The sequence below is a fragment of the Sarcophilus harrisii genome, chromosome 6, assembly GCF_902635505.1.
Source record: "Sarcophilus harrisii chromosome 6, mSarHar1.11, whole genome shotgun sequence".
Lineage (NCBI taxonomy): Eukaryota > Metazoa > Chordata > Mammalia > Dasyuromorphia > Dasyuridae > Sarcophilus > Sarcophilus harrisii.
In genome coordinates this window covers 2,852,023-2,873,948 of record NC_045431.1, presented here as the reverse complement: position 1 = coordinate 2,873,948, position 21,926 = coordinate 2,852,023, and the positions used below count along the sequence as shown (strand labels likewise).

General features: G+C 44.7%; 1 protein-coding gene across 9 annotated transcripts in view; it reads right to left on the bottom strand.

The window, feature by feature from the left end:
- Positions 1-21,926, bottom strand: part of ZNF518B (zinc finger protein 518B) — a 77,299-nt gene that overhangs the window by 42,071 nt on the left and 13,302 nt on the right. For 6 of the 9 annotated variants that reach the window (XM_031942101.1, XM_031942102.1, XM_031942100.1 and 3 more), the window contains exon 1: positions 4,977-5,059. The exons of 1 other annotated variant lie outside the window; for it this stretch is intronic. The gene's annotated coding sequence lies outside the window, so the exon portion shown is untranslated. Of the gene's footprint in view, positions 1-2,445; positions 2,954-3,952; positions 4,213-4,976; positions 5,060-21,926 lie in introns of those variants that run through there. 2 more of the 9 variants (XM_023506099.2, XM_031942098.1) reach the window with 2 other exon arrangements.

Sequence of the window (21,926 nt, the reverse complement as noted above, 5' to 3'; positions counted from 1 at the left end):
CCCTTTGCTAAAATGATCAAATAGCCTTCTAATATGTCACAGAAATCTTTTAAGTTTTTCATGGATTTAAGTGGAGAATGGCTTGATCTTTCTTGAGTACTCTGGATCCCCCTCAGTTGTCTTTCCCACTGATAAACCATTATTATCAAAACAGATTGTCAATCAATACTTTCAAATAACCAAATATTGAAAACAGCTGCGCAGAAATATCATGAGAGAACCTCTATTTGTAAGTTGGACAATATGGATTAGACTACTCAAAATTTGAATAGTCTTTTGCAGAATCAATCTACAGTCTTTTGGGATGGCACTGTGTGTAGTGTGAATTAAAAAAAGAAAAGCATTTGTACCACCAACATGTGATGTTATGGTTAACAGCAAGTGTTCAAGAAATACGAAAAGGACAGTCTTGTTACCTTCAAAGTACTGAAGGGTAAAGAGGGTTTTTCAGTCTGTGAAATCATGAGGATAATTGAGCCACAGAAGAAACAAGTGACACATGCCTTTTCCAAAAGCAACGGCAACATAGACTTGATTATAATTCTCAGAGCAAGAGGAGTGAGGGGGTGGAGGGTGAAGGGTACATGCACTGCTAGGACAGGTGGCAAAATGGCCAGTTTGAAATAAAACCAAAACAGTAAGAAAAGCTTTAAATTTATGAAAACCACAATACTGCATTTGGCAAAGAATTCTTTGAGTAAGTGTCTTTTAGGAGACAGAATGGGAATGGAGCAATGTAATTATAAGATAAATAGAGCAAGTACTAAACCTTATAAGATGGCATAGGATTTAGAACTGGAAAGTGACAGTGGAAGAGTATTTTTGAACTTGATTCTTCAACAGGTGCCTGAACAGGTTGCAAAATAAGATACTTCTTCAGGGGTTCATTCAAGGAATACAGCCTAAACTTCTGTCAAGCACAACCCTCCACCAACATAAGTAGTCAAAGTCTTTGAATGTTTTGATTTTTCCCTTAATATGACATATTTCCAATCAATTTCTAATTTATCCTCAGAAATGAATGAAACTGAAGCAAAGAACTGCTGAGCAGAGTTTTTAGATGTCCATAAACCATATCAGGAGTTGGGAGGAAAAGATAATGAAACATACTATCCTCCTCTAGAAAGCAAGAGCTTTCTAAGCATAAAATGTTGCATACTCCATCAGATGTGGTCATTGTATCCGATTGCTTTTATTTATGCCAAAAGTTTTTGAGTGTGAAGTTATCAGGATATGTCAGAAGTATTAAAAAGGCTTTTTGTTTTTTTAATACAAATCTCTGGGGAAAAAGTTTTAAAAAATCAAAACAGTTTCATGTGGGAAAAGCTACATTCACTAAGATAGAAATAAGTAGTCTTTAATTCCTTTTTTTCCCTTCCATTTTCTGTTTGACACTGGAAGTTTGTTTTTGTTTTACCTTAAAACTTTTGTTTTACCTTAACCCGGACAATTTGTGCTAAGTTATGACCAGGTAAAAGTTTGAGGGGAGGGAGGATGAAATCCTTAAAGGTTCGTTTCTTGTGAACCCATTTTTAACAAGAACAAAAAATATTTAAAATGAATTCATATTTTCCAAATAAACCTAAAATAACAATCTGCCAAACACGATACTTTTTTAAACAGACCATTTATATTTTTGTATCCCTATGCTGAAAACTTTGGATCTGTAAACTGTACTTCCATTCATCGCCCATTCCCCTACTAGTACATCTCTTCCCCACTCCAAATATTCATGGCTTAAATGTTTACTAATACTTCATAAATTCAGCCTTTTTCTTCTCATCATCAAAAGCTTTTTTTTTGGGGGGGGGGGAGAAGAGTGCAGAAAACAGATAAAGTTGATTTAATAACTCACATTGCTACGGCATTTTAAGGTTTACAAAGTCCTTTGTTCACAACAATCCTGTAAGAAAGTGCAAAGATTACTATACCCATTTAGTGAGAAAGCAAGCTGTGTCAGAAAAATAATTTGCCTCCATGACTATGAAGCAGCGTGTTACAAAAGAAAATCCCTCCTGGGGATAAGACTAATGGGTTCCAGTAAGACTAGCTCCTCACTGGACTCCTAGAGATCAAGGGAGAATTTAGAGCCAAGAAACCAGAGCTGGATTTTTTTCTACTTAAATTAGTCCATTAATTCATAGAGAAAGAGTTTTTTGCATATTTCTCTTCCTTCTAATCAACTCATGAGTCAACAGGAGAACTATCTCCACTTGACAGATGGGGAAGATGGAATCCAGGAAGTTGCCCATACCCAGGTGACGGGACGGCCAAAGCAGCCGCGATTAAGGCAGGAGCACTTCCACTCTCACCAAAATCACCAATGCATCATTACTGAAAGGGAAAGGGCACGGGGCAAAACAGCAAGCAGGAGTAAAGGGCACAACCAACTCCCCCGCCGCCCGGAGCAGGAAAAGGAGGCCTTTTCAATAGTGCCCATCTCACCTCTCCCGACAGCCCATTTTTAAAACCGCCGGCAGGCGGGTCTGCCCGACTAGTTCTCGGGGCCTTCTCCCCGGGAGGAGTCCGCTTCTCGCCTCCGTGGCACAGCGCTCTCGGGAGTATCCCGCAAGGCCCCGGCACCGGCCTCAGGAAACCGGGCCTGGCCGGTCCGCGGCATCACACAGAAAGGGCCCCGTCCCAGACTGCTCGGCTTGTTCGGGGTCGTGAGCAGCCTCCGAGCGCGCCCAAGGCGGGGAAAGGCGCGAGAAGCCGGGGGCGTGACGGGGCGCTGGGACCGAGTGTCCGGCTCCGAAAGGCCTGTCGCTGTCTCTCTCGCACATGCAGCCCCTGAGCTCGGGAGGTCACAGCCGCGGCGAACGGCTCCCGGATGCTTCCAAAACACGTCCCTCCCATCACGCGCACGCGCGCCACCGAAGCCGGGTTAGAGCGGCCACGGCCGGAAGGCGGCCCCTCCCGCAGCCCTGCCTCGTACAAAGCCCCGCTAGGCCCCCCCCCGGCCCATCGGCGCCCCCCCCCCCCCCCGCTCGGGAGCGGAGAGAACCGGGCCTCCCCCGGAAGTCTCCGCGGGCGCACTCGGGGCCGGGTCTCCCGGTTCCAGGCCCGCCCCCGCTCTCCCCGCTGGACTAGGAGCAGGGACTCAGAAACGGCGCCGCACTGGGCCGGCAGCGTTTCCCGCAGCAGCTCTTGCCTCCCGGGCTAGGGAAGCCCCCCATAGGGAGACGGGGGAGAGGGGGGCGAGCTCCTGCGCGCTCCCGGTCCTCTCGGACACGCGGTGCCGAGCTCAGAACGCGCAGCGCCACCCAGCGATTTCGGGGAGAGAGAGCCCGACAGTCGCGGAGACCCAGCCTGCAGCAGGGGGCGCTCCGGCGTCTCCCCCGAAACCCACGGCTGACACGGCCAGGGCCGGCACAGGCGCAGCCCGGTTCCAGGGCCGGGCCCGGCAGCTCGGGCCGGCTTCCTGAGGGCTCGGGGTCCGCCTCTCCCGCAAGGAAAGGCCCGGGCCCTCCCGGGAGTTCCCGCGAGCCGGGCCCGTCTCATCGCAACTATCGCGAGCCGTGGCCTTGCGGGCGGGGGCACCGAGGCGGCTGCTGGCGGCGGGGCCGGCCCCGCCCAAGTGCCCCCGGCGACCCCAAGTAATCGCAAAGCAGGAACGCTCCCTCCCGATGGAGCATCCGAGAGCCCCAAAAAGGGCCCGGCGCTAACAAAAACCGCGGGGAGGCGGAAGCCTGACAGGGCACCCCCGCGGGCCAGAAGCGGAAACAAGGTCCGATTCCTGAACCCCTTGCGTAGCGCGTGGTCCGCGCTCATCTGGGCTTTTTCCTCCTTCCAGCTCTTTCTCTCACGCAGCCGGGGCCATCCCCCGAACTCGGGGAATAAAAACATGGGCGCCGCCCTAAGTCCGTACCGAACGGGCCGGCCCAGGGGCCTCCTGGAAGAAGGGGGGCTCCGGGACCTCTCCAGGCGGGGGCCGAAGGGGCGGGATACTTACGCCCGCCGGGCTGGGCCTCCGGGACCGGGCTGCGACGGCCTCTGCTCCCCGGGAGATTTCACCGGACGCTGAGCAGCTGCCCGAGCGTGCCCACGCCGTGAAGCTCACGGCGCGGACTGCCCCCCGTGTGACGTCACGGGGCTGCCCCACGCGTGAGTTCCGTTCTGGGGAGCTCGGTGCCGCCGCCGGAAACGCGGCACCTGTGCCCCCCAGAAGCCCCCCCAAGGATCGCGCTCCCCTACGTAAGCGGGCCCCCCCAGAGCTCTGCAATCCCCCAGGTCTGTCTCCCCCGGACCTCCCATCCCCCCGAGACTGCATTGTCCGCCAGGTCTGCGCCCCTCGGCACCAGTTCTACTTTGGGGCTCATGAAGGGACAAAGGGGAGAAGCTCCGTGGGCTGGGCTTCCGTGCCCGGGAGTCTCGGGGGTCCGAGGTCCTTTTAGCTCCAGTCGGAGGCCGTGCACACCCGTCTCCCAAGGACGCAACGCTCCTAGAGGCTTCCCAGCGCCTTGGGGGCAGGAGGAGGGGAGGCCTATGAGAGTAGACAGGAAGGTTCCGGCTCCCACTCGGAATCCCACGCGGCCTGCAGGGCGGACGTCTGGGCCAGGCTCCCGCTGCCCCGCCCTGCCCCGCCCCTTCTGGCCGCAGCTGTCTCTCAGCGGGGGGCCTGCCCCTCCCCCGTCCCTAGCCTTTCCTTCCCTTTCCCCCGCCTCACAGGGGGTCGCGAGACTGGGTTCGGCTCGCCTTAGCAGCCACTTCTCCTCCTCCCTGCCTCCAGCAGCGCTGAGGCCGAAGCCCGGCCCAGCCCGAGAAGGACACGCTCTCCGGGTCGCTGCTCCCCCTCCCGGCCGCCGGCTCTCCTGCAGCACCGGCTCCGAGGGAGCCCGCAGGCCGCGCAGGCCGCGCCGCGAGACCGCCCCCCGCCAGCCCCAGCCCGGACCGGGCTTCCGCCAGAGAGCGGGCCAACCCGGCCGCGCCGGAGCCCGAGTGCGGGCCGCGAGCTGCTGCGGACTGACGCTACTCACCCGGCAGGCCGGGCAGCCCCGGCGTCCGGGGCGCTCGCTCCAAGCCGGCAGCTCCCGCCCCAGGGCGACGCGTCCGCTCCCGGCCGCCGCCGCCGCCGCCGCCGCGGATCATGGAGGCGCGCGCTGCCCTGTAGTTCCCTACTCGGTGAGCGGAGCCGCCCCCAGCCTTCCGAGCATGCGCAGTGGCCGTCGCACGCTGTAGGCGCCGATCCCGCAGCGGCGGCCGCCGCCTCCCTTCCTTCCAGGTTTTAGCCCCTGCCGCGGGAGAAGGGAGACCCCCGGTGGCCGGGCCGAGAGAAGCAGGGGAAAAGCGCTCTCGGGCGAGGTGGACGGCAGGCTTTTGGGCAGACGGTTTGGGCGTTACCCGAAACCCCCTCCGGCCGCCATATGCACGCCGGGCCCTGCCTGGGAATGGGCGCTGCCTGGGGATGGGCCCGGGGAGCAGGGGGAGCAAGGGCCCCTCGTTCCCCTCCCATGCGGGCTGGAAGCGTAGCCCGGGGCTGGGGACGTCCGAGGGCGCCCCCGCGTGCTGGGGAAGGGCCGGGGAACACGGGCCTTGCTGTTTCCGAGGCCTCCCCAAGGAGCTCCGGGAGGGCGGCCCCCACGTGCCTGTGCCGGAGGGAGGCGGCCGCGGGGCCGGGAAGCCCTCGCAGTTCGGTCCCGGCTCCGTCCTCCTGCCAGGCCCGCCCGCCCGCCCGCCCGAGCTGGGCCCGCAGGGAGCCCTGGGGGAGGCGCCCTCTGCACTCGCGGCGCCCCGCGGGGAGCGGCCTCGGGACTGGCCCCGCTCCGCATCCGCCCGCAGGCCGGGGGAGAGCTTGGGGCTTCCCCCCTTCCCTTCCCCCCCCCCCCCGGCTGGGCGCCGTGGGGGGTCCCCCAAGCTGGACTGGGACCGAGAAGCCCCCGCTTCCTTGGCCGGAGAGAGCGAGGGCGGCGCGGCTGCGGAAAGGCAGCGGCTCTAATTTCCGCCCCAGTGAAGGCCGCATCAGGTGTCTGAACCTTTACCCCTCTGGCCCTGCTGCCCGAGCCGCTGCCACACGACCCCTGGCGTTTGTGCGGCGCGGGTGTGGTCGGAAGCGCCACGGGGACGGCGGCCGCCGCCCCGGCCCGGAACACCTTGGACCCGCCGCTGGCGGGGGTCGCATCAGCTCGGAGTTGACTGTTACCCACCGTTCCCTGCCCCGCGCCCAGGTACGTGAGGCACAGACCCCACGGGCCGCCGGGGCCCCCTCCGTTTGAGGAGCTTCGGGGAGAGGTTTGCACCTAGTCTGCACAGGCCTTTCTCCTCGGTGTGGTCATTGCGCCTCCCTGACAGCCCGCGGCAAGTCCCAGCTCAGCCCTTAAAGCGGGGCGGGAGAGGAGGTTCCCCCGGCCTCCCCGCTGGCCATGCCGCCCGGCTGGCAGGAGACGCCCCCACTCTGGGGTCTGAAGAGAGCGGGGTACAGACTGGGAGGAAGCGGTTTCCAGGTAGGGATGCCGCCAGCAGAGGCGATGGCCACGGACCCCAAGGGAGAGCTAGTCCCGGGAACGAGCGGCCGCCCTGCCCAGAGTTACAGAAGGAAAGGCAAAGGAGCCTCTGGGTGACGGAGCGAGGCTCAGCCGCAGTCCCTCCCATACAGGCCTCTCCGGAAGCCAGGCTGTCCTCTTCAGAGAACGCTCTCGGGATGAGGATTATTTCTACTGGGGGGAGGTCACGTGGGCTAAAGCTTCAGGAGTCCGGGTGCACAGGAAACCCCTGCACCAGACTTGAGACACCCCTCAGGGGATCAAACCTGCCTTACAATGTTGTCTGCTACTTTGAGGGACTAATAGATCAACTAGCGAAGGGAAAAAGAGAAGCAACCGGCCTTAATGCAGCTCCATCCATCCTCCTAGACACAGCTCCGTGGCCGGGCCACTCACCCCAAGCAACGCTCTAAGACCATAAGTGGCAAAATAGCACCGTCTGTATTGATAGAGGTTTTCTCATCTGGAATTCTCCAAACCAATGAAATCACAGCATTTTAAGTCTACAGTCGGTGATCAGTTACTAATTTAGTATATAGCATCTAAATAGTAGGTTCAGGATACTGTCCTACAAGAGGAAGAACTGAGATCTCTTTCTGGAGACAGAACATAGTAATGACAAGTAGTTATCGGCACTGAGCACTGGTGAAGCAAAATAAAACAATCCATACTTACAAACTACCTACATTCAAATGGAGAAGACAAATACAATCTAAATAGAGTAGCTAAATATAAATTAGTTGGGTGGGGCAGGAAATTAGCAGATGAGATCAAGAAGGGCTTCATGGAGGTGATGAATCTTGGAAGTTCTAGAACTGTCATGGGCCAGAACCCTGAACTTGAAACAAAGGATTCTTGCAAGGTACTAAGTGGAATTGATGAGACAATGGTTACCTAGTTTAGCATGGTTCAGTATGATTGATTTAATCTTACAACAAATAATGGTTTTCTTAGTGATAGGATTGGTTTATACTCAATGTACAGCACATAAGCTAAGAGCCTCAACCAGGCTGATTCAAAGCCAGAGATTCAGAGGCAGAGAAGACAAGAGACTGGAGGCAGGAGCTTAAGCTCTCAGAGAGAAGGAGACAGAGCTAGAGAAGACAAGTGCACTAGAAGCTCTTGGAGAAGCTCTCTGAGCCAAGGAGACAAATTCATTTCACCTTTAGTCAGGCTCCTGGTGACCGGCCTGGCCTCCTGCACTTTCTCCACTGAGACCAAGACCCGTCTGAAAGGCTCTCCAGAAAGTTGCCCAGTCCCAGGAAGGAGATAATAAAGGATTTAACACCTGGCTGTTCTTGTGGTGATTACTGAACTGAAAGGAAGGCTGCCTCAGAGACCCCCCAGGAAAACCAAAACAGAAAACAGTATAATCATTTATTTTAAAGATATTTTCCAAATTTCATTTTAATTGGGAATGTTGAGTATATGAGTGTTTGATGCCTCTGGAGTGAATAAGTGGAGGTGGTATTTGAACCCAGGTCTTATGACTTAAATTCACACCTCCAAAGCTTTAAATCTATGATCCCAAGGAAATAAAAGCCAACATTCTTTCCAAGCTGTGCTCTGAACCAAATTCTCTGTTATCTCATCTTATACTGTGACAAACTGGAACTTGGGAATCATTTCATCGAGCCAACAGAATGGTGGTGATCTTGGAATGAATCTGAGTCCAAGGGCTTGTGCTTCAGACTCCAGTACGCTTGTCTTCTCTAGCTCTCTGTGTATGAACCTAGCCGAGGCTCCTAGCTTATATGCATTATATTGAGTATAAACCAATCCTATCATTAGGAAACCATTATTTGTTGTAGGATTAAATCAATCATACTGAACCATGCTAAACTTGATAACCATTTAGGGTTAGGGTCTCAACAATTCCACTTAGTACCTTGTAAGATTCCTTTGTTTCAGGTTCAAAGTTCTGGCCCATAACATAGAACTGCAATTTGAACTCAGGCTCCATAATTTTCACTATTTATAGCTTTTTGTACCATAAATTGGACAAAGTAAACTATAGGAGGTGATGAAGTATTTCTACAAGTCTTCATCAGCTAGATGGCTATTTGTCAAATGTATTTTAAAAGATTCTGCCTACTTGTGAACCATGTATATCTAAAACCTCAAAACTAAAAGGGATCTCAGTAAAGATCTAGTTGCAGAGACAAGACTAAGGTCAAGTCATTTATCCCTCTGATACTGACTTTGTCACCATGAACCAGGTATCCTTCCTTGGTACCAGTCGTCTGATTGAATCCTTTATTTTACAAATGTGGAACTAAGATAGCGGGAAAGATATTTTCTCAGAAGTCACACAGGTAATGATCGAAAGTGGGATTTTTGTGTCAATGCTCTTTCCACTGTACCATTCAAACAAATACCTTAGAAAACCAGCACTATATGAAACTAATCCCTATTGAGAAGTGGAGCCATTTAGTAGTATATTGAATCCTTGCCTGCCTGAAGTGCAATACAATTTATCAGAAGTGAAAGTGGGGGAGGGGGAATAAAATATATGTACATCTCAGAAGGGCTCAATTCATAAACATTTATAAAACCCTTCTAAGAAGCTTTGAACTGAAATGTTCTTTTCCTAAGATCCATTATAATAGAGGCACATCTCATTGAACCATTTCCCAAAGAATTGACTATGCCAGACTCAAGAATTTCTACAAGATCTATGTATAATCTGTTCAAAGTTTCTCCTTAAAATGTCTGCTCCATGGAGGATTCTGGGAAGATAGTGGAATAAGACAAGAAATTACCTAGCTCTCCCAAATTTCATCCCAAACAGTTTAAAATATTGCTCCAAAGTGAATTTTGAGCAGCAGAAATAAAAGTTGGATTAAGCAGTTATGATCCAAAGAGTCAAAACACTATACTTCAAGAAATTATTTTGGCTTTTGAAATTTTAATCCCTAGTGATTGTCAATCTATAGTTTAGAACTTAAGATAAAACTTTTTGTGGATTTCGGAGTATAGTGAACTCTGTAGAATACAAGACCAACAAACTAGGCAGCTAAGTAGTGCAGTGGATAGAGCATCAGTCTTAAAGTCAGGAGGACCCTAGTTCAAATCAGGTTTCAGACAATTAATACTTCTTAGCTGTGTGACCCTGGGCAAGTCACTTAACCCCAATTGCCTCAGCAAAAAATAAAATAAAAATTGCCCTGAAGTTTTAGAAATAAACAGTAAAATAGAAAAAATCCACCCATTACTGCCTGAAAAAATATTTCAAGATAAAAATGTACAGGAACATAATTTTCAAAGCTGTAAAATCAAAGAAAATACTATCAAAGGATAATTAATCTGTGCTAAAGCATCTGCAAACTGACCAATACCTGCTAGTTGGTCAAAGGTGATTTGTATATTAACTCCAGTTTGCCTAGTTCTTTGGTCTTGTATTCTACAAAGTGCCCTATACTCTGAAAGCCACAACAAGTTTTGTGTAGGTTTTAAACTATAGATTGACAATCACTAGGGATTAAAATTTCAAAAGCCAAATTTTCTTAACATAAGACGATGTAGCCCCATAAAGAGTGCAATACTTTTTCAGATCTCTGATCATTTGCAAGATCAAAAGGAGTGTATTTTCTCCTTTCTTGACCTGGAGTCAAAACTCTTGAATAACAGGGCATGCTTCTATTTCTAAATCAGATATATCCTGTCCTTCATTTTTAGCTTTTAACTAGTGCCTATTGTAATCTTGTCATGGGGGTGGACAAAGCTGCTTCATGGATGGTGCTGACTGTGTCACTGCCTCTCCCCCTCCTCCTCTGTTCACCCATGAATGGTTAATTGATGCAAGTAGGTCATGGGGTGGGGGATGCCCTAATGGCTCCTGCTGTGAAGCACCACATTCCTTAATTTTATCAGTACTGGACTTAATTCCTTTCTTGTCTAATCCTTCATGCTTTTCAACTGTTTTATCAGTACCCTCTTCCTCCTGTTCTTTCTTCTTTTTCCTTATTCTAATACTTATGTAATTCTTTAAAGCCAATTATATTATGTTGTATATATAGAATATTTCTTCAGGAACTGGATCAGGACCATTATAATTGTAATATTCAATTAATTGCTGTCCTACTGGTTTCCACTTACCTGTTCTAATTCTTTTTCCTTTGAGAACCAAGGGGATGTATACTCTAATGTTTTTAAAAGTCCAATGATCTGCTCCCAAGTTACAATCAAAATTTAGTTTTTTATTAGTTTAACTATGCATTCTATACACTTCCCTTGGTGTGAAGAAGGCTGTTTTCTAAGCATTTGTCCCATTTCAGCTGAAACGCTAGTTTAGCCCTTAACAAAGTTTCCTGCTTGTCTATTTTTTTTTTTTACTCACCCTATTTTTGAGTCACAGATGTAGGTCCTTAGTCCACGTTCGGGCACCAATTGTAATGTTCTGGTTTGCTTTCTGGAGGTGTCAGGATCAGCCTTGTTTTCAGCAGAATAATCACAAGAATAGTCAGGGATAAACTCCAAAAGTCTTTATTGTCTCCTTCACAGTCTGTCTCCTTGCCTGGGGCTCAGCTAGGTTTCTGGAGGGCCTTCAGACGGGCCTTGGTCTCAGTGGAGAAATGGAGGACAGGCCAGCCATCATGATGGTGGGAGATGGAATGTCCTTCTCCCAGTCCTTGTTGGCTCTGTTATAAGTGCATTATCATAGGTGTCAATCTTGTAGAACTAAAATATTAAGTACTAAGTTCATATAAAACTAGATAAACATTGTCTTATCAATTCCACTGAGTTAACATCTTGTTGCAGGACTAAATCAATTATACTGAGCCTTATGTATATTTCTCCAAAGTTCCTGCCCTTTACATAAACCCATTTTAGAAAAGTAAATGTGTAATGGGCCAGAACTCTGGAGAAATATACTTGAGGCAAGGATTCTTACGACAAGGTGTTAACTGCATGGAACTGATAAAACAATGCTTATCTAGTTTAGCATGGTGATTAAATCAATCATACAAAACTAGAGAACTATTAATCTTACAACAAATAATGGTTCCCTAGTGATATGATTGGTTTATATTCAGTATGATGGAAGGATTTAATTGTAATAGAGTATCTAAGAGGTCAGAGTCAGACAGAGAGGAGGACTCGAAGAGACTTGAAGACAGAGACCCTTGTGGTGGCTGGCCTGTCCTCTTTCACTGCTTCACTGAGACCAAGGCCCATGTGAAGGTCTCCCAGAAAGCTAGCTCAGCCCCAGGCGAAGGAGACAATAAAGACTTTGGATTTTATTCCTGCCTATTCTTGTGGTGGTTATTCTGGTGAAACCAAGGCCCATTTGGAGGACCTCCAGAGAGCTAGAAAGAACATTACATTTTGGTGCCCGAACACAGATGTAAGGATTTATACTCAGCAGTCCCACTGAAAAGATCTTGAGTTCAGTGGCAAAGTCCCCCTGATCCGGAAATAGGATGAGTACAAAAACAAACAGGAAACTTTGGTAAGAGCTATACTAGTGTTTCAGCTGAAATGGGACAAATGCTTAGAAAAGAACCTTCCCCAACACAAAGGAAGTGTGTAGAGTGCATAGTTAAGCTAATTTTTAAAAAAAAGGGTTTGATTGTAACATGGAAGCAGATCATTGAACTCTTAGAAATATTATAGTACATGTCCCCTTGGTTCTCTAAGGAAGAAAAATTAGAGCCAGATAAGTGGAAACTAGTGAGAGCGCAACTAATTGAATATTACAATGATAATGGTCCTGATTCAATTCCTGAAGAAACATTCTATATATACAACATAATACAATTGGCCTTAAAGAATTACATAAGTATTAGAATAAGAAAAAAGGAGAAAGAACAGGAGGGGGATGGTACTGACAAAATAGCTGAAAAGCATGAAGAATTAGACAAGGAGTTTAAGTATAGTGGTACTTCATAGCAGGAGCCATTAGGGAATTCTCCATCTCGTGACCCTCAATTTCCCCTTTGTGGGTGGAGGGAGAAGGAAGAGGGAGGGCAATGACACAATCAGCACCACCCATGCAGCAGCTTTGTCCACCCCCTATGACACCTTTAGAAAAAGGACTAATTAAAGCTAAAAAAAAAAAAAGGACAGGATATATCTGATTTGAGAGTAGAAGCATACCTTGTGATTGAAGAATTTGATTTAATTTTTTTTCCTTTTGATCTGGAAATTATCAAAGATCTGAAAAAGATTTGCACTCTTTATGGAGCTACATCATCTTATGTTAAGATGGTATTAGAGAATTTGGCTTATGAAATTTTAACCCCTAATGATTGGAAATCTACAGCAAGGACATGTTTTAGAACCTGGTCAAAACTTGTGGCTTTCAGAGTATAGTGAACTCTGTAGGATACAAGACCACCAAAATAAATAAACTGGAGTTAATATACAAATCACTTTTGACCAACTAGTAGGCAAAGGTCAGTATGCAGATGTACAGATTGATTACCCTTTGATAGCATATGAGCAAATTGCTGCTGCTGCTATCAAAGCATAGAGCACTCTCCGAGTAAGGCAAGATAGAGGGAAAGTCTTCATGAAAATAGAGCAAGGTCCATATGAACCCTTTACTGACTTTATGGGATGTCCCCAAACAGCTGTCATATGAACTATTGAAGAAAATGCAGCTATAGAAATTATGATAAAACAACTTTCTAGAGTAAATGCTAATGAGGTTTGTAGAAGAATTATACTAGGACTACACTAGGCTCCTTCAGAGGAGATCATAAGATGATGTGCCACAGTGGGCACAAATGCTTATTATACCCAGGCTATGAAGCAGAAAATGGGAAGACAGGGTCTCTCTTGGCAAGGGACTTCTAGAGAGACTTGTCGATGCTTTCAGTGTGGTAAAGTAGGGCAGTTCAGTGTAGTTCAATGTAGGCATAGAAATAGAGTGACAAAACAGGGTGAGAGAACAAGACCCAAAACCCCATGTACAAAATGCCACAAGAGCTTCCACTGGGCCTCAGAATGTAAACTGGCCCAAGGAAATGAGAGGTGGGGCCCAGCTCAAAAAAAAAAGGTGGGCCATGATGACATCCGAGTTTATACCCAGAGTGTCTTTAGAAATTCAGTACCCTGATATGATCAATCAGCCAAAAAGCAATCTGGTGGGAGAAAGGGATTAAAATTGGGGAGAATACAGGCTTTTTAACCCAACAAAAGGGCAGTGTCCAATTCGAGAAGCTCCAAGATAATCTCCAGGTGATGAGAAATCTAGAAAGTGGTATACAGAAGGGACCAGTTAGGTTAACTGCTTGGGGGAGAAGGTTTTCTTGTCTCTACAGATGGAGAAGAAATCAGATGAGTGCCAATGAGCACCTTGAAAGAAACAGAAAAAGAGAAAAAAACCTTAAAACAAAGGAGAAGACCTAAGAAACATCTGACACTGAAAGAGCATGGGTGATAATGAGATTGTTACAGAACTTCAGAACCCGCAGGAATCAGTAGATTCCCTGACACATGATGAGACTATTGCAGGACTTCAAAACTTGCAGCAATCATTGGATTCTCTGACACATGAAGTGATGGACAATAGATTGGTTTTGGACTATCTCTTGGCTGCTGAAGGAGGTGTATGTGATTGTTATTTATATACCTTCCTTCTAGGACTTATGGACATGTATAATTCCTCATGTTGTTTGTCACATCACTACTAACCTGTGTTATATTCCTATGTGCTTGTGTAATACCTCCCATACTGATGGATTTATGTATACCTGTTTCAAGTGAGACCCTTCAGAAACCTGCAAATCTGTTTTGACTCCCCACTTCCCGTTGGTATTTTCATCTCCCTTCCTGAGATGTCAGGGAGGGCATGATCACCTCCTTTTTGGTGTTTTCACTCCTTTTTCTGAGAAGGGAAGGATTTATCACTTGTGTTCTGAAATAAAAGCAGAAGATATAATGGGCCAGAACTCTGGAGAAATATAACTTGAGGCAAGGATTCTTACAAGGTGTTAACTCAGTGGAATTGATAAGACAGCAGTTATCTAGTTTAGCGTGTCAGTTCTCTAGTTTTGTATGATTGATTTTATCTTACAACAAATAATGGTTCCCTAGTGATATAATGATTGGCTTATACTCAGTATGATAAAGGATTTAATTGTAATAGAGTATCTAAGAGGTCAGAGTCAGACAGAGAGGAGGACTCGAAGAGACTTGAAGACAGAGACCCTTGTGGTGGCTGGCCTGTCCTCTTTCACTGCTTCACTGAGACCAAGGCCCATGTGAAGGTCTCCCAGAAAGCTAGCTCAGCCCCAGGTGAAGAAGACAGACTGTGAAGGAGACAATAAAGACTTTGGACTTTATTCCCAACTATTCTTATGGTAGTTATTCTTCTGAAACCAAGGCCCATTTGGAGGACCTCCAGAGAGCTAGCCAAACATTACATAATTACACTTCCTAAGAAAAAATGTATGAAGATTAGATGAATTTGCAAGTGAATTCTACCAAATATTTAAAGATCAACTAATTCCAATATTAAATTATATGGAATAATAGACAAAGAAGGAATTCTATCAAACTCCTTTTTATGAAACAAAATGCTGATACCTAAACAAGGAAGATCAAAACCAGAGAAAAAACATTATATATTATATTATATATATATATATATATATATATATTATCTTATTGATGAGTATAGATGGAAAAATCTTAATAAAATACTATGTAGAAGACATGTATATATGTATACAAAAAGTATACATTGTGATCTTGTGAGATTTATACAGAATTGCAGAGATAATTTAACATAAGGAAAACTTAATAACTGATTATATCAATAACAAAATAACAAGAATCATACTAGTCAGTGCAAAAAATAGGCTCTTGACAAACTATAACACTCATTCCTATTAAAAAAAAAACTTCAAAACAAAAGTATAAATGGATTTTATCTTAAAATGATAATCCTCTAAAACCATCAGTAAGCTTTATTTGTGATGGAGAAAGCTACAATCCTTCCTAATAAGATCAGAGATGAAACAAGTATAACCATAGTCATCAAGATTATTCAGTATTGTATTAGAAATGCGAGAAATAAAAAAAATTGAAAGATTCAGAATGGGCTATGGGATAATAAAACAACTTTTTTTTCAGAACACATATTAAAAAAAAAAAACTAGCCGTATATCTGCCACAATAAAAAAAAAAAACCTACATGAGTAAAATGATAAAATACCTTTTATATAAAGTCAGATTTAAATAAATGGAGAGAAATTGTTCATAGACAGGCAAAAGCAATATAAGAAAAATGACAATTGTACCTAACTCTACTAACCTACTTATCCCAATTAAATTATCAAAAATTTTAGTAACTACCAAAAATATTTGAAAAACAACATCAAAAATACAAAAGAAAATGCTGGAGAAAAAAAGATTTAGCAGTACCAGATCTTAAACTATATTATAAAACATTAAGTATATCAAAGTTATCTGGTACTTACACTAGTTAAGAAATAGAAAAGTGAGTCAAAACTGAGCAAAAATGCAATTCGTGGTAGTAAATAATTATAGTAACTATAGTATAGTTTTTGACAACTGTAGATTTAAGTTTTTGGAATAAGAATTCATTATTTGGTTAAAATTGTTGTGAAAATTGGAAAGCAGTCTTGGACCAATATCTTATTCCATTTACCAAGATAGGGTCAAAATGGATCCATCACCTAAATTATAAAGGAAGATAAAAAAGAAGATATAAAAAAGATATTTAAAAAAAGATATAAAAGAAAATAAGAGAATGTGAAATATGTCATCTATCAGACTTATGGATAGGAGAAAAATTATGAATGCATAAGAGAAAGCATTGTGAAATCTAAAATGGATTATTTTGATTGCAGTAAATTAAAAAGGGTTTGTACTAATAAAACCAGTGTATCCGGTATTAGATAGAAAGTAGAAAGTTAGGAGAAAAAGTTTAGTCTTTCAGATAAAGGGCTCATATCCCAAATATACAGAGAACTTTGTCAGATGTTTAAGAATACAAGTCATCCCTCAATGGATAAATTGTTAAAAGTATCTAAACAAGCAATTTTTAAAAATAACTTTATTTTCAAAATACATGCACAGATAGTTTTCAACATTTACCCTTGCAAAATTTTGTGTTCCAAATTTTTCCCTCTCTTCCTCACACACCCTCCCCTAGATGGTAAGTAATCCAATCTCTATTAAACAAGTGCAAGTCTTCTAAACATATTTCCATATTTATCATGCTTCACACACACACACACACAAATCAAATCAAAAAGGAAAAAATGAGAAAGAAAAAGAAGTAACAAAAAGAGTTAAAATACTTTGCTATGATTCCTATTCAGTCCCAAAGTCATCTTTTTGGATACAAATGATTCCATCCCAAGTGTATTGGAATTGGTCTCGCTGTTGAGAAGAGCCATGGGTCCATTGCAGTTGGTTGTCATATAATCTTGTTGCCATGTACAATGATCTCCTAGTTCTGTTCACTTCACTCAGCATCAGTTCGTGTAAGTCTCTCCAGGCCTTTCTGAAATCTTCCTGCTGGTCGTTTCTTGCAGAACAATAGTATTCCGTAACATTCATGTACCACAATTTATTTAGCCATTCTCCAACTGATGGGCATCCACTCAGTTTCCAGTTTCTAGCTACTACAAACAGGGCTGCCACAAACATTTTTGCACATGGGGTCCCTTTTCCTCCTTTAATGTCTTTCTGGGATATAAGCCCAGTAGTAGCACTGCTGGGTCAAAGGGTATACACAGTTTGATGGTCCTTTGGGCAGTGTTCCATATTACTCTCCAGAATGGCTGGATCCATTCACAATTTCATCAACACTGTAAAATTGTTCCTAAAACAACCAACTTTTAATTTAAAAAAGGTCAAACTGCATATGATCATATGAAAAACTGCTCTCAGTCACTGATTAAAGAAATGTAAACTAAAACAACTATGAGATCATCTCACACCAATCAGATTGGCTAAAACAACAGAAGTGGAATATAACAAATAGAAGGGAAAATAGAAAGCACGTGGAAAAATTGGAGCACTAAAATCCTGTTGGAAACTGAATTGACCAAACCATTTTGGAGGGCATTTTGCAGTTAACGGTTTTGAAAATGTGTATACCTTCTTTCCCAACAAAATCACTATTAGGTCTCTTTCCTAAGCTGATCACAGAAACAGCAAAAGAACATATATGTTCTAAAATATTACAGTATCTCTCTTTGTAGTGGCAAAGAACAGGAAACTGAGGGGATGCCCATTAATTGGGGAGTGACTAGGCAAGTTCTACACTGGAGGTCCTTCTCAAAGAGGCCCAAAGTGACATCCCTATGTTAGAGTCCAGTTCCGGTGTGTCCAACAGTTGCCGATCAGACTGATACAAGCTCGGAGTGCGCCGCCACCATGGGAGGGACACCTATAATCCATATGATCATTGGGGGCTTCTCTGATTTTGCACCTCCCCCATTTCTTTGGGGCTATTTCAGTTCTGCTTTGCTCCTAGAGCCTGACCCTCTGATGAGAGCACTGTGCTGGGTACTCCTGTGCCAGTGTCTTCTGTGTCATGAATACACAGTGTCTTCCATGTCATTCAAGGTCTCTGTAGAGAGTCCCTGAGAGGACTCTTTTTCTGACCATCTTCCAATGGCTTGCCCTGTGAGGTTCCTCACAGTATAGCTTTTTTGGCAAGCATGCATTTGGCACCTGAACAGTGTGGCCAGCTCCCAGAGGTGTGCTCTCTGCAGTAAGGTTGACGTGCTGGGCAGTTTAGTTTGAGGCAGGACCCCAGGGTCTGGCCCCTCATCCTACCAGGGGATCCTGAATCAAATGGAGTGATTCGGTCTCCTGGCACAGAACTGGCGCACAGCCAGGTTTCATGGGCATGCTACAATGCGGTCGGCATGACAACACATAATGGACCTTCAGCTGGGGGTCTGTCTGATAGTCTTCTTTCCCAGACTTCCCTTAGAGACTCCCAAACATTGAGCTAGTTCTGGCAACATGGGCAAGCCTCTCTCAGTGTGGGCGTCCCTAGGAAGTGTCCTGCCAAGGGAAGGGCACTTAGCACAGCATCCGAAACTTCTCCATTTGTGGTACTGATGGCTCCCCATCTGGATGGCTTAGTGCCGGCCGGTGGAAGCAAGGATTCCTTGGTGTGAACTGTTTGGCAAAGTTGGCCCGTGATACCAGAGACTTGGTTCATCCTCTGTGGCTCTGGGCTTCCGAGGCCCCTCCAGCTTTGTCTTGGCTGGTGGCCTTTTCAAGTCGAAGAATTCACCATCACTGCAGTAACTAACCTTGATACCAAGAGGATAATAAGGAGACAACCTCCCTAAACGCTTGTTTGATAGTAAAAGCAGTGATCTGAGGGAAATCAACAAATGGATAAAGAACAGACCAGTTAAAAATAACAAACAAAATCCCCAATGAAATACCTACCCCCTTGGAAATCCTAAAAAATAAAGGTGAGATTAATAAAGTAGAATAAAAGAAAACCACTGAATACACCTCAAAAATGGTTTTATGAAAAAAGCCAATAAAATCAACATTTGTTAACATGATTTTTTTAAAATGGAAACTGAGTCATTAGCATCAGATGGGTGAATATGCCACAATGAAGAGAGAAATCGAAAGAAAAATTTAAATGTTCAAGTAAAATGAAAGCATACCTAAATCTAAGGAAGGGCAAAAAAGTAAGAAAATTATTGACTAATTTCATTAAAAAATACGGATGCAAAAATGGTAAAGAAAATACCAGCCAAAATCTAACAATAGATTACAAAGATTGTACATTGCGACCATGATATGCTGTGTTGTGCCAGGGATGCTAAAAATTAGTAACATGATTCTAACTGGGCTCAGAACTCACGGCCTTCTGGATACTATCTCTCTCTGAACTCCCCACTTCTCCTCTGAAGCACTGCTGCTTTAGCAGCAGTCACCAAAACCATTTGGTATTGGCCAAGAAACACATTAGTTGATCAGTGGAATAGGTTAGGTTCACAGGACAAAATAGTCAATAACTATAGTAATCTCATGTTTGACAAACCCAAAGATCCCAACTTTGGGGATAAGAATTCATTATTTGACAAAAACTGCTGCGAAAACTGGAAATTAGTATGGCAGAAATTTGGCATGGACCCACACTTAACACTGTACACCAAGATAAAATCAAAATGGGCCCATGATTTAAAGAAGAAGATCATAAATAAATTAGAGGAACATAGTATTGTTTACTTCTCAGATTTGTGGAGGAGGAAGGAATCTGTGACCAAAGAAGAACTAGAGATCATTACTAATCACAAAATAGAAAATTTTGATTAAATCAAATTAAAAAGCCTTTGTACAAACAAAACTGATGCAAACAAGATTAGAAGGGAAATAATAAATTGGGAAAACATTTTTATAGTTAAAGGTTCTGATAAAGGCCTCATTTCCAAATATAGAGAAGTGACTAATTTATAAGAAATCAAGCCATTCTCCAATTGACAAATGGTCAAAGGAATATGAACAGACAATTCTCTGATGAAGAAATTGAAACTATTTCTAGCCATATGAAAAGATGCTCCAAGTCATTATTAATCAGAGAAATGCAAATTAAGACAACTCTGAGATACCACTACACACCTGTCAGATTGGCCAGAATGACAGGGAAAGATAATGCAGAATGTTGGAGGGATGTGGGAAAACAAGGACACTGATGCATTGTTGGTGGAACTGTGAACACATCCAGCCATTCTGGAGAGCAATTTGGAATTATGCTCAAAAAGTTATCAAACTGTGCATACCCTTTGACTCAACAGCGCTACTACTGGGCTTATACCCCAAAGAGATACTAAAGAAGGGAAAGGGACCTGTATATGCCAAAATGTTTGTGGCAGCCCTCTTTGTAGTGGCCAGAAACTGGAAAATGAATGGATGCCCATCAATCGGAGAATGGTTGGGTAAATTGTGGTATATGAATGTTATGGAATATTGTTGTTCTGTAAGAAATGACCAGCAGGATGACTACAGAGAGGCTTGGAGAGATGTACATGAACTGATGCTAAGTGAAATGAGCAGAACCAGATCATTATATAAGTCAACAACGATACTGTATGAAGATGTATTCTGATGGAAGTGGATTTCTTTGACAAAGAGACCTAACTCAGTTTCATTTGATCAAGGATGGACAGAATCAGCAACACCCAGGGAAGGAACACTGAGTGTAAACTGTTTGCATTTATGTTTTTCTTCCCGGGTTATTTCAACCTTCTGAATCCAATTCTCCCTGTACAACAAGAGAACTATTCGGTTCTGCATACATATATTGTATCTAGGGATACACTGTGACATATTTAACATATGTAAGACTGCCTGACATCTAGGGGAGGGGGTGAAGGGAGGAAAGGGAAAAATCAAAACAGAAGTGAGTGCAAGGGATAATGTTGTAAAAAATTACCCAGGCATGGGTTGTCAATAAAAAGTTACAATTTAAAAAAACAAAAAAAAGCACTTTAGGCTGAATGATTCCTAGGATGTCCATCAGTAGTGGTATTTCCCTTCTGAGGGCCTTTCCAGCTCTAATATTCTGTGGGCTTACCCCCAGAGCTTCCTCAGCCTCTTGTGTGGTTGTATTGTTGTGGCTGAAATCTGGTTTGCGGGGTTGGGTTCTGCAGGTTCTGCCTCTCCAGAATTTGTTCGGAAGCATTCAAGTTGCTCAGAGGAGTTTTCTCCACATAATGAATGCTCTGTCCTACTCCAGGTGGTCTTCAGGATCTCGGAAAATGGGGGGGAGGAACCATCCTTTATTCTGACCTCTGACTGAAATCGCGCATTTCCTTGCCTTATGATACAGGCAACAAAGGGTAAGTATTCTGAGAAGGGATCCCTAGGTTTCATCAGACCCTCAGACGAATCCATGATACCCAAACAGTTCCAGATCCTAGTCCAGTGCCCTCATAGTACAGACTGGAAAGGGAAGCCCAGACACATTACCAGGACCCCCTGGAGGGCACCTATGGGCCAGGATGTGAACCAATGTGAACCTCGGCCTTGTGGCTCCAAGTCTGGCTCCTTCCTCTTCATCACCAGCACAAGAACAGCTTTCTGTTACAGAAAAGAGATATTTTCAATATCATTAACAAAATGAATGGACATTCTGAACTCAAAGGATTTCGAGATCCTCTCCAATTCATCCCCCTCCCATTCGACAGATGAGGAAATAGAAATTCCCAAATGTTATGCCGTCATCTATCACACAAGTAACAAAGTCAGAATTCCCATCCAATATATTACAAATTACACCATATTATTTCCTCTTAAATAGGTTGAACCATTCATTAAACATCTATTAAGCGTCTACTACATTGAACACCCTATGGTACAACAAAGTGATGAAGGTTAAAAAAAAAATAGAGTACTTACCCTCAAGAATTCACAATCTAGTTGGGCAGAGGGGAGTGGGGAACATGGGTCACACCTAAAAATAAATATAACACAGGATACAGT